The sequence below is a fragment of the Lepidochelys kempii genome, chromosome 2 (genome assembly GCF_965140265.1).
Source record: "Lepidochelys kempii isolate rLepKem1 chromosome 2, rLepKem1.hap2, whole genome shotgun sequence".
Classification (NCBI taxonomy): domain Eukaryota; kingdom Metazoa; phylum Chordata; order Testudines; family Cheloniidae; genus Lepidochelys; species Lepidochelys kempii.
This window is the reverse complement of record NC_133257.1, coordinates 119885052-119898412: the sequence shown is the minus strand read 5'-3', so window position 1 is coordinate 119898412 and position 13361 is coordinate 119885052. Positions and strand designations below refer to the sequence as shown.

The window sequence follows — 13361 nt, the reverse complement described above, 5'->3', positions numbered from 1 at the left end:
CACATTTATTCTTAAGGCCAAAGCATTACAAAGAAAATATATACAATCAATAAAAGAACCTGCACTCATGCTAAAAGCTTACCAGACTTACAGGCTCTTAAAAGGTCAACTCCTTCCATAAGTATGCAGCAGGATTGGGCCCTGCCTTGGCTTAAACAGAAGGTTCTGTCTGTTTGCTGGATTAAAGAGAAGGCCCTGAGTCAACAAACTCAGGCTATTTATCCAAAGGTCCTTTTTTTGTTGGTCTTTGGAGAATCCAGTTTGAACTAGTATATGAGGGCCTCCCTAAGAGATAGTACCTCTATGAGGAGATTACAACCTGGGTGATTTGTCTTCACCACCACCCATTGTTTTTAATTCCTGGAGGATCTGTGGCAGCCCTCCCCTCTGGAGGGAAACACAGCCATACATATACCATTCATGTAAAACAATGGACTCCAAGGGGTTGCAATCTTTGTCCCATCTTCCCCATGAAGAAGTTATATACAATTAGAGCCCACAATAATACATATACTTAATACCATAGAGTCTTTCAAAGATATCACAAGAAATTGCCATATCTGTCACACTTGGGGTCAGATTTTCAAAGATAATTAGGCATCTAGTGGGATTTTCAAAAGTTCCTATATGAGTTAGATATCCATCTCGCAGTGAAAGTCAATGCCAATGAAACTCCCCTATGGCACGTCTAAAAATTCAACTAGGCACCTATGGACTTCTTTAGACACTAAAATATGTTTATAAATCTGGCTCTTGTTGCCTAAGGCTAGAATTTTCCAAAGGCTTAAGAGTAGTTTCATTAGCCTTGACTTTCATTGAGAGCTGGGAGCCTAACTCTCCGTGGTCTCTTCAAAAATCCCAGCCTATGTGTTTGCAAGATGAAGTCCTGTAGGCTAAAACAAGGTTCAGCCATAAAAACATATTTACATAGCAAGATGGACTCTCACTTTAACTATGTTCAAGACTGTGGTGTTGAAACCACGTCACAAGTCCTAGTTGTTTTTACAATGTAGAAAGACCCTAAAAGTTGTCAACACAATTCAAGAGTTTAGAGCAGGAACCTCACAAACTCAGTTTCACACCAGAGCAGCATCTGGCGGCGTTTTGATGAACTAACTTCCACAGTAAAGAACATCTGGATCCTAAACATTCTCCCTTTTTTTTTTTTTTTGCCATGAGCACTGGTGATGTCTTATTTAGACATAGCTTCTACAGCTGCTCTTCCTGATTTTGTGACCTACTGTGCTCGCCTTTCATAAAATCCCCATATCATATTATTAATTATGTAATCATTTAAAACATTTAAAAGCAAAATACCACAGAAGTAAATGTAACTAAATATCTGCGTGACTAAGTAGAAAAAAACACACGCAATTTTATATTTTCTTACAACTACTTTTGTCCAAATTTGTTTACATTCTTTCCTTTTATTTCCCTTTTGCTTTGTAATCTAATGATCTAGAATGTTTCTCAAGACTTCATATTCCCCTAAATTAATGCGTGTTCTAAAAAGAGTTATCTCATATGTAGTAACATCTGAAAGAGTAGTTGTAACCTTTCTTTAAAAAGAAAAATTTAAGTAGATTTTCTTCCGAGGGTTGTTACTCTTTGCCACATAGGGTGAAGTACTCTCCTAAACTTCAGGAATGGTACATCGCTGGCTGTGGAAGTTTCACTGTACTGTTAAACTAACATATCTCCCTCCTCAACTCACAAGGGGAAAAAAGGACAGTTCGTCCTCCATGTCTATAGAATCCGGCAGTGAAGTCAATGGCAAAACTCCCAGAATTTCACCTCTTGCCTCTCTGTTGAGAGTCAAAGGGTGGATATTAGTTCCAATTGGAATGGTGCTATTTTATAATATGGATACCTGTCCACCAGGAACTGGACTGAGACCATAACCCTTTTCACATATGGTAGGATACCAAATGGCCATCCTCAGCTGGTAACAAGGAGAGTTGGATGAACTATTTACAGTACATATTGTATTTTAGTTATCAAACACAGCTCTTTCTGCTGCTTGTGAATTGTCTGCAGACAGATCACATTTTCCATAAATATATTCATTGCTCAAAATTATTCAAAGATTGTACTATGCAAATATTTCAGCCTGTGCAGTGCTTGCAAACTGTTCACTTTGCACATTGCTTTGAGTATTTGATATTTGAAATTGGGAATTTGAGCTGTTTTAACCAAACACGCAGATTACATGGTACATTTTGTTCCCCTGATGAATGAGTTTAACTCTTAGAATAAGATTTCTGGCATGAATACTCAGGATTATAAGTAAAAAATTCACTTTCTATATTTTGTAATGTTTGCGTACATTTTGCTGGTTAGTAAATATTCATGTTGGTAAATTTGTTCTTAGAACATTTGTAAAAAGTTCACAAAAGGGGTGTAAACACAGGTGAAGCAAACTCCTTGAAAAATGGGAATGCTTACAAATAATCCTGCACTGTGTGCCCAGCTCTAATAATTACGTTTGGCTACTACCAAACTATATCTGATTATTTGAACCAATCCCATAGAGGTAAAAAGCTGCATATTCATAACCCTTTTCCACTGATGGACTATCATGAATTCCAGTGTGACTGGATTTCAAAACCTCTCTGGTCCCATTTAGGCATCTTGTCTACACTAGAATTTTCTTCGGTATAATTTATGCTGCTCAGGAGTCTGAATAACCCACACATTTAAATGACGTAAATTACACAGACTAAAGGGCTGGTGTAGACAGCACTATGTCAGCAGGAGAGCTTCTCCCGCCAACATAGCTACTGCTTCTCATGGGAGACGGAGTAATTAAGCCGACAGGAGAGCTCTCTCCTGTCAGCTTAATGCAGCTGCGCCGCTGCAGCACTTCTAGTGCAGATGCAGCTTAAATGAAATGGCCACATTGTGAAACGTGGTCAGCACGCAGGGACTTACACTGAAAAGAGCTAAGAACAATGGAAGTTGCTGAGGCTGAGCATTTTTGGAAATCTTGCCATATAATTTTGCTACTGATAAAGCCAATAAGATCAATTAATCAATTTTAGCTGTTTGTTTCTCAACATTGACGTACCTTTTATGAAAGTTACACTAGCTACAAAAATATCTCACATCCCACCTCTATTTTCTAGTTATTTAGTTTATACTTTCTTCAACATTTTAAACATTGCTGGTCACTCTTATATCAGTTCCCCATCTGAGAAAATTGGGATAAGCGCTTTTCTACACCATAGGGAAGTTGTGGTGATAAATATCTTAAAGATTGTAGAACATTTTGAGATCTACTGATGAAAAGCACAATGTACAAGCTAGACATTATTATATGGTTATAAAATCTTCCCCCATTTCCACATCATGAAGATGGTCCTGTTCTCAAACTGCTGTCTGGAGCAGCATACTGTAAGGCAGCCAAGGATGAAAAGCATCTATAGCTGGATATGAATTCTTTCTGGGGAATTGGGGTGGATGAATGGCAATAATTGGAAATACTACCAGAATTCTGACTTGTTTAGTCTACAGCTTGTAGTTAATTGTCCAAATGTAGAACTGGGAATTTTTTGGCTTTTTTTTTTTAATTTTTTTTTTTTTTAGGATGAGGAGGGCAGGGGCAGGATCAGTGACACCATAATGAATTTTCAAAATATTTTAGTTTCATCAAATTGTTTCAGTAAAAATAAAAAAAACAAATGAAATGAAACATTTCAATTTTTTTGGTTCATAATTTTTCATTCCAAAAATTCCGTTGATTTAAAAGTTTAAGATAGTCAAAAATCAAAACAAAATGGTTCACTTTTGTCAAACCAAAATAGTTTGTTTGATCCAAAGTGAAATTCTCTCTGCGTTTTTGATTCACAAAAAAAAAAAATTTTTTTTAATTTAAAAATTGGTTTTGGTTCAACCTGAAAGTTATTTTATTGTTCAAAATTGCCTGCAAACCATAGCTCTTTTCAAATTTGCTACCAAACTGTATGAGTCCTTTAGAATGTATATATGTTATATATGTCTCCCAGTGTATTGCCTTGCCTCCTATCAAAGCATATCTGTCCATAACAGCAAATCTAAAAAGCAAATTCAGCCTGACTGGAATGCAATTTGGGATAATGGTTTTCATCAGGCCTGAATTTAGCTCTAAAGTGTTTAGACTTAGAGTAAATTTAGATTCAAGCCAGCAGGAGTCTTTCTACTGACTTTAAGGAGAGTTGGATCTGGGATGTATTTTGTATGAATTATATATGCCTAACCATATTTACCATATACAGTGTCTTATTGGATTCATATTTTTATTTTGCCTATGTACTTTTACAAGGTAATCTAATTTGCTGTAGGTATCTCCATGTCTAGTTCTATTTAAGGAATACCCACTAATTATTACTGGGAACATCTGCAATACAGCCAGTATCCTGCCACTATTCCAGATGAGATTAATGTATGTATAATGTCAAGGAGAAAAAAATCTGTTGTGCGATAGCTCATTTGCAGTGCTGAGTAATGTGTATCTCAACCTGAGCATGACATATATGCCACATATCTCAGACCCCCCTTTCTCATGATTATATTTCTAAGAATCTAATTATTTTTGTTTTGGGAATATTATTGTTTTTGACTTGTGCAAAACATTGTCTTGTCTTCAGGCTGACTTGTATCTAGACATTTTTCCATTTAGGAGTTTGTTCTATCCTCATCCCTGCAGTAATCTGCAATTGCAGATTACTATTAAAGAATTATCCTTCATTAAAAAAATGAAAAGGAACTATATGAGAAAAATTACCTGTATTTGGAGCACAGATATTAGCTTACATTTTCCTTTCACAATCAGTTTAGCTCTCTAACGTTAGGCTCTGACTTCTGCACAAGTAATTTATCTCACATGAGTAGTTCTACTGAAGTCAATGGGACTATTTAGGTAGGTGGAGTGAAATGTGTACATAAGGCTATGGCTACATATGCTATGTCTGTCTACATGCGCTCTTCCATCAGCATAATTAAATCACCCCCACAGAGCAGCAGTAGTTATGTCGGCAGGAGAGCTGTCCACACTGGCACTTCTGTCGGAGAAACTTATGTCAGTTAAATGGGTGTTTTTTAGATATAGCCTAGTGTAGACATAGCAGAGTGTTTTCAGGATCTGGGCCTGTGTAAACTCCCAACTACTTGAATTCTCATATGAAACAGCCCACTAATTTCTTTTGACACTCCTTTTCCCATGTCAAGGTACTTAATACGTATCTTTTGCACGTGTCACCTGCATATCCACGCTCATCTTAAAAAATTAATGTCTTTTTTCTTAATATGATTCTTGTGAAAAAAGAAAAGCAGGATTTTTGTATATCAGGTTATTCTATATTTTTTTCCTATACGTTCAACTCACTGACATGCCCCATGAGTGCTATTACATTTTTTTCCCACTCTCAGGAATATTTTACTGGTGTTTCGTCTGTCACATTTAATGCAATTGTTATCATGGCATATTATCAAAGTAGTAAACAGAGCTGGCGGAACCTGTCATTATGAACAACATTCTTTTGTTCTGATTTTTGACCATCTTAAACGGTTTTAAATCAAATTAAAGGAATTTTTGGACTGAGAAGTTATGAGCTAAAAAAATTATTTTTTTGGATAGCAAGTTGTTCACAAATCTATCCTGATTTCCATGAATATATTCATTATGAATAAGTATTTGCCAAATCATTTTCAGGTTATAGCTAGTTTGTGAACTCTTCATTTTCATTGATATTACAGACCAAAACAACTACTATAATAATCTATTCTTGCGGTCTGCATAATACGTCTTATAGAATTCCTTCTGACTATTCTTGTAGTGGGACAGAATTCTTCCCTCGTACATCGATGAATATTATTGAGCCAATCACTGTGGCTGAACTAAAGCCTACCTTTTAGAAAGACATTTTGATAAAAAGACTCCAAGTGATGTGCTAAAAATTCATGGATGCTTCATGGATTAACATTCTTGAACACTCACACGTCATGTGACTACTCATTAGTAACTAATAATAGGGCCCGAGACAGCCGTAAACTAAACTAAAAGATTTTATTCACGAACATGTTTGCAAATCATGTTTGTCTTATGAAAATATATAGAGAGAGGAAAAGTATCACCAGGAATGGTTTCTTCTTTCAGTGATGGCCTTCATGACTGCAAGTTGTATTCATAACAAACATAATCCTCCTGTTTTGTGATCTGGGTCGCATGACAGATTACTATTTTGCACAATTCAAGATTTCATTTATTTAAAACATTATGGTTAGGAAGAAAATGTCTCCACACTGAACTTCTGCAGTGTGAGCCTGCAGACAGATTGTAAGAGCTCTGAGAAGGGGGATCTGCCCCCTTCATTGCAACAGGTTATTAACCCTAATCATACCAATTTGTGTATCAACATTGTCAGCCATTTTCAGCTAATCATTTTATCAGAAATACCCAGCTAATATGCTGATCATTATTGTCCACAATATCCACTCTTGTTGCATGCAATGGCAGATACCTTATGAGGGGCAGGAAAATGCACAGGTCTGAACAACAAGTAATCCTACTGTGCATCTTATCAATTTCCAAACGCCATCTCATATTCTAAGCACACCATGTGAACAAACCCTTCCTCAACAGCGAAGGAGAAAAATAAGTTACCTCTTGTTGAGTTTCTCCAGCCCCTACCAACACAAGACACCAGACAATTGAAACAGTACACTTCTGGTAGGCTTTTTTGCTCCCTACTCATGGACTGTATTCTACGCTCACTCTCTCTGTAAATCTCACTGATACCTACCCTCTTCAACAGAAGAGCTTTAACACACATGCTCTAGTATTTTTTGTCCTCATAGAAGTGCTGCAAAGCGGCTGCCAAGTAGGAGACGATAGGGAGGCTTTAAGAGGGAGTGTTCACACTGGATGTGTGACTGATGTTCTTGGTGGGGTGGGGCTTTCTTTTCAGTGCAGTTGGAGGGTAGGGTTTGACACATTTGTTAGGGTTGTTGTTCATACAAGGGGATTTTGGTACCACTGGGCTGTGGTGTTACTCTGCCACTATTACAATCAAAATTGGGCCTTCAATGAGAAATTCTGAGGCTACGTCTACACTAGAGACCTTAAAGTGGCACAGCCATGGGTGGCAAGTGAAGCTTCCCCATGGGGAGGCCAGCCCCATGCCCACCTCTTCTGGCTGAGGCCCCACCCCCACTCACTGCTCTCAGCTCCTCCCATGGCTCCAGCCGGGCAGGGGAGGGGGTGGCTGAGAGCTTGGTTGGGGCCACAGTGAGGGTGGGGAGGCTGAGAACTTGGCCCTGGCTGGGACTGCGGCGGAGCTCTCAGCCCTGGCTGAAGCACCAAGCGTGGAGCCCCTCCCCGTTCTGCCCCTTCCTCTGCAGTCCTGCCCCCATTCTGCCTGCCCTCCACCTCTCCTCTCCCTCTCTTGGCCTTGGCGGAGGGGGAGGTGGGGCTGAGATCTTGGCCCCGGCTGGGCCTGCCGCAGAGCTCTCACCCCGGCCTGGAGCGCCAAGTCCAGAGCCCCTCCCCCATTCCGCCCGCAGCCCCACCCATTGCCCCATTCTTCCATACAATCATGATGGGCAGGCAGGACAATGGGATGGCAAGATTGCAACTGGGTCAGTGTTGTCAGGGCTTACTTAGCACAGTGGCTGTTATTTTAGCAGCACAACCATTATTTTGGAGAGCTGATTAAAACAAAAACCACAATAAAACAAATCGGGACTCAAGTAATTTAACATGCATAATGTGTTTAATATAGGTTAGTTGTTAAGGTGGGAATGTGTAAATCAGGTTAGAGAGACTCAGGCCATGTCTACACTACCACTTATGCCCACGTAACTTATGTCACTCAGGGGTGTTTTTTCATGATGGTACATATAACTGGAAATAGTCACATTCAAGGTGCAGAGGGTCAGCTAAACCTTTGGTATGTATCCATATTTTGTCTTCATTCTAATAAGAAACAGGCAATTGCATTCTCCACACAAGATGATTACTTTTTTCATCTTTCTCCTTGTAATTTTCCATTTGTGTATAATCATAAATATTTAAAAAGAGTAAATATACAAATACCACAAGTTATAAAAATATAGCCTAACTCTAGAATATGAAGAGACAGGAGAACAATGTGCTCTCATTTTGAGACAACCCTTTGGATATGTAAGTGAGCTGCACAGTGGTTAAGGTGGTAGTTTCCATTCTCAGAACGTGGCTCCACGTTCTAGAAAAAACAGTGAACTCCTGAAGGCAAACAGTATTTTGTTCTTTCTTTCTGGGTTGACATAATCTATTTCACTTTATATTTGGGCCTTAAATTGAGGAACACACATGGAAAGCAGGCAGCTGCATGCTTATCTACTACAACTTGCCTAACGTGGGCTGCAATAAAAGTGGAGTTGGTATCTGTGAGGTATGAGAGGAGAGATTGTAGCTGAAGTATTTTTATCGATAATTCTAAAATGGATACATAATATTACATGATAGTGGAAGAAGCAATAGTCTTAATTTTCTTCTAACACCATACATAATTTTTCAGCGAACAGAAGCTTTGCACCATGACTGAAATGATAAAATTGTGACCTGATTGAGTCATTTTATCATTCAGACGCTGACTGTGAGAGGTTCCGAAACCATCAATTCCTACTGACCCCCATAAGAGTTGAAGGTGCCCATGCCCTGGCAACACTGTTGATCTTACTTGCATGAAGATCATGGGAGGAATCCTCAGATGGTGTAAACTGTTAGCCCCATTGAAATCAATAGAGCTATATGACAATTTACATCAACTGAGGATCGGTCTCCATGTTTGAGCATCATAAGCATTCATGAACATCTCATGGGTAGTTCTTTGAATGGCTTCTGTATATCACTGTATGCTGGTCTGATTGCTAGAAGCGCTGAGTAGAGCTAGGCAATTTTTTTTTTTTTGGCAAATAGTAAACTTGACAAAAAATGCATTTTGGGGGGCCACCAAAACTATTCATAAATTTGGGTCAAATTCAGTGAATGATTTTGACTGTTTGGTTTTAAAAAAAAGAAAAAAAATCAAACCTTTCAGCATTTTCAGATCAACATTTCATTTAGAAAAAGTCATTTCAAATCAACATCTGAAATTTTTCATTTGAACCACATGATTTTTTTTTTCAGTTTTCTGTTTTGGTGCGGGGGGGAATCATTTTTTTGTGGAGGGAGGTGTTGATTTTTCAGTTCAGCCACTCACCTGAAAAATCAATTATTGGCTGAGCTCTAGTAATGAGTCTCCACTGTTCCTCTCATTGATTCTAATGGGAGCCGTGGATACTTGGCATCCCTGAAAGTCAGGTGACCCCTATTCCAACATACCATTTGTGCATATCCCCTGTAATCCTTACTGAGTGTATAAAGAATGTCAGGAATTTCTCCTGGGGGTGGGGGCCGGGAAATAAGGAAGGGTGGTCGTCTGGATGAAATATTTCATGTATCAGTTCCAGGTGACTTTGGCCATTTTATGAGAGTTTCAATGAGGAATGTTTTTGCTTAGGGTTTTTCAGAGACCATACAAACATTTTTAAAGGAATATGGTATAGCTTGAATATATAATGGTTGACAGTGGACTTCTATGTTCATCCAGACTGCTGGTGGGCATGGTGGGGCATGGTTTTATGACGCCTTTATCCTAAAGAGTGGATTGTTAGGCTACAGTAATTCACCCCCATTCCCACCATTTATTTTGTTTGGTTTTTGTTAACTGCATAGGATGTTCTTGTGTGCGGAAATTTCAAAGAGATTATTACTCACTGACTTACTGTTGGTTTCTCACAACCCAGAAAGTAACATCAAACATTAGATCTACTGCCTTAGCTAGTAAACGAATGCACTATGTTTTTTCAAAACGTTTAAAATCAATGCATGGGGTATTATGGTTCATTCAGCATAATATTTTACAGTTATGTAACAGCGGAGGATCCCAAAGCACTTTAGGAACACTCAGATACAACTTCACAACACCTCTCCGTAATAACATTCATTTTTAGAGTTGGGCTAATAATTGACAAATAATTCATACAACAAATGTAGCGTGTCTTTTATTTTGTGATTTGTGCATGAACAGACTAGTTTGTTTGCATTTGTTATTAAAAATTTGCCAGATAAGGGCATGTCTACACGGGGAAACTGACCAGAATAGCTAATGCAGAATAAAATATTCTGGAGTAGCTCATTGTGTAGACACTCTTATTCCGGAATAGCTTTTAATTCATACCCTACCTGGACTAACTTCGTCATGCAGACGAGCCCTAATTCTTGGACTAGGTCATTTACAAACAGTTCACTGTATTTTCATTCATAAAGTGAGGTGTTTTGATTAGACACACAAGTCACACACTATATTTCTGTTCATTCATTTTTGAGTGTAAATTCATTAGATTCCGGGTTTTGGTGCAAATACAGTTTCAATTTTGATATTTGTTTTTTGCAAAAATTCTGTAATATTCGTAGTTGAAAATCTAAATGAAGATTAGTAGATTATTTTTGCAATATTCACCCCATCCTAATCATATTATTGATATACGTAAACAGTGATGCAGAGAAGGCTAATGACTTACCCCTGGGTACAGAGAGAGTCTTCGAAAAGGCCCTCCCACTATAAAAATGATGCTGGCAATACGGACACTCTCTTCTACACACAAACACAAAATCAACCTCTCCATCCCCCCAAAAAATTAAACTAAACAATTAAAAATCAGAAACAAAACCCCCACACCAAAGTTCTTACCCCCAAAAGGGGGATGAGCCAGAGACTCCATAAAATCCACAAGGGACTTTGCTACTGCTATTGATTTTATGTGGTAGGCACTAGATAGTATAGCGATAGGCGGCAGCATAAAACCTTAACATAGTCCGTATGAACCTGGACTAGATCCCTAGTATTCCAACTCCCATTTCTTTTCACTACACCAGTAGGAAACACTTTCTCCTTTTCAAAAGCTGAAATATTTTACCTATTTATTTATTACTTCAGCAACTGATTTTTCCTTTTTTAAAAATAATGGGGGGGGGGAAGGAAATCTCACCAAAAGGAAAATTTTCTTCAAAAAATGATCATTCTGGTCAAAAACCATCTTTGTCAAAACATCTTTCAATGCACAAATTTCAACCAACAGAACACCTGACAATCAAAGAGGAGATGCATTACTGCTGACCCAATTACAGGAAAAAACTGGAGACTGGCAAAAAGATTTTAAAAGTCTGATATTTTACTAACCACAAATTAAAGGGCATATTACAATTTTAAAACAGGGAAAACACTTGTGCTAAAGCATCATATGACAATACATTTATAAATGCAATTAACACGGTCCCATCCTCATTGAAGAAAGCTTTTAGAAACACAGTAACATCAAAGCAATCTCTCTTTATGTCTCAGATATAAATAAACTAAAAGAAGTCATGCATGAAATGTGACTAGCCTGAGGAACACAGGGGCAAGAAAAAAATCACAAAAATAGCAAGCTGCCAAACAAAGTATAATTTCTCATTAGTAAAAGTCAAGATAAAAAATAAACATTTTCTTTTTTGTACTGGTAACAGTAAATATTTTCTCCTACTAATTTTTACACATAAGAGTGGTACAGTATTGTTTTCTATTACATTAGGGGGATCTTACACTGTGATTTGGGACCTTCTGGGATCTGAACAATCTCCCAGGAGCAAACCTGGATTAACCGATGTGGACTCTGTACATTTGCAGAGGGACCCTGATCTCTGCAGGTCCCACAACCATGTTTAGGCCTAGGTTTGCTGCCTGGCTGGTTTTTAGCTGGCCTGGCCAGCTTTTCTCCAGCATTGCCATTTGCAATATGCCTGGGGTTTTTTTCCCCCACTTGTAACTAGGAAGGGGCCCCTAGGTGGGGAAGGTGGAGGGCTTCTTGGGCTGAGGCTCCTGAGAGGGGGTGGGTATAGACGCTCACGGGTCAGGAGAGTTGGAGGGTGATGATAGGGATGCCTGGGAAAGGAAGAGGAGGATCAAGCTGGTGGTAGTGTATGGGAAGGGAAGAAGAGGGTCAGGCTGGTGGGTGGGGCATCTGGGAAGGAAAGAGTGGCTCATTTTTGTGCCTCTCAGAGATGGCAGCTCTATTTGGGCCCTGACCAGGTTTGGCCCAGCTGCTTCCTCCTGGGTCATGACTCAAATGGGGCAGGGGAGGCAGGCCAAACTTCAGAGAGTGGTGTAATCTGGCCCAGGTATGGTGAACCAGCACCGTTCAGGTATGGTACTGTAGGCAGCTGGGTCTCTTCTCTGTCTAGTTTAAGGAAGATGATTGGGGGGGGGATTTCCCTAGTTCACAAGGTCCCCAAATTCTTTAATCTGGCCCTGCCCTGGGGGACTGCAGCACTATAGCTGCCCAATTTCTCCTCAGCGAGGGGAAAAAACAAATCCCAAAATGTTCCCCACTGGGATTTCCTCCCTCCACCCCACACACAAAAGGGAGGAGGTGTGTAAAGGAGGCAGGAATCTCTCTGCCCCCTTCAGCGTGGGGCAAGGGGAGGATTGAGGGAGTCAGGCTGTGCCAGAGCAAACTGTCACTGGGAATTAGGAAAGAAGCCTAGGTCAGAAGGATGCTGCTTTTTGACACATTGGACTTATTCTCCCTCTTTGTTAGGGCCCTGAGGCTTGTGTCCTGGGAGAAAGGTGAGTCAGAGCCCCCATCTCCTTCCACTATTAGCAGACTGAGGCAGCTCGGTTCAGGCAAAAATGCCAGAAAGCGAACATTGAGAACATTATGCTCAGCAGGGATTTAATTTTAGTAAACAACACTGCCGAGATTCTGAAGACCGAGTGCATAGTCTCAGAGAGGTGCCGGTTCGACGTACGGGCATGTACTGGCTATTTGTGAGCCCTGTCTGTTGGTGTAATGAGCACCCCCATTTTTGAGAACCCGCTCTATCTTAGTCCTCCTATTTGCTGCCACTGCTGGGCACCCTGGCTCACTCCCATGGAAGGTGACAGAGAGGGGAAGTTGGGGGGGAGCAAAGTGGGAAAGGGCAGCCAGAGATAGCCTAGAGCAGCTTGACAGGGGCGGGCTGGTTGTCAAGTGTGTGGGTAGGTGGTGCCAATTCAGATAGTTCTTGCAGGTGGGCAAATTCTCATCCTCCCCCTCCCCAGCAGGGGGGGTCCCTGCTCATTCCCCTTCCCGCACGGACCCCTGGTCTCCCTTGACAGGGGACTGTGGGTCAAATTTCAGTGGTGCTGCAACCACGCAGCCAGAGGGATGCTCCAGACCTCTCTGGCAGCAGCCGTACTGCTTTAGTATGGGACCACTGCTTAAAAGTGGCGAGGGAAGGGCCCCCCCCCGGTCCATGGAACTTCCAGTAAGTGCAAAAACCT

General features: G+C 40.1%; 1 protein-coding gene across 2 annotated transcripts in view; it reads right to left on the bottom strand.

The window, feature by feature from the left end:
• Positions 1–13361, bottom strand: part of IRF4 (interferon regulatory factor 4) — a 60463-nt gene that overhangs the window by 27334 nt on the left and 19768 nt on the right. The gene's annotated exons all lie outside the window — the stretch shown is intronic.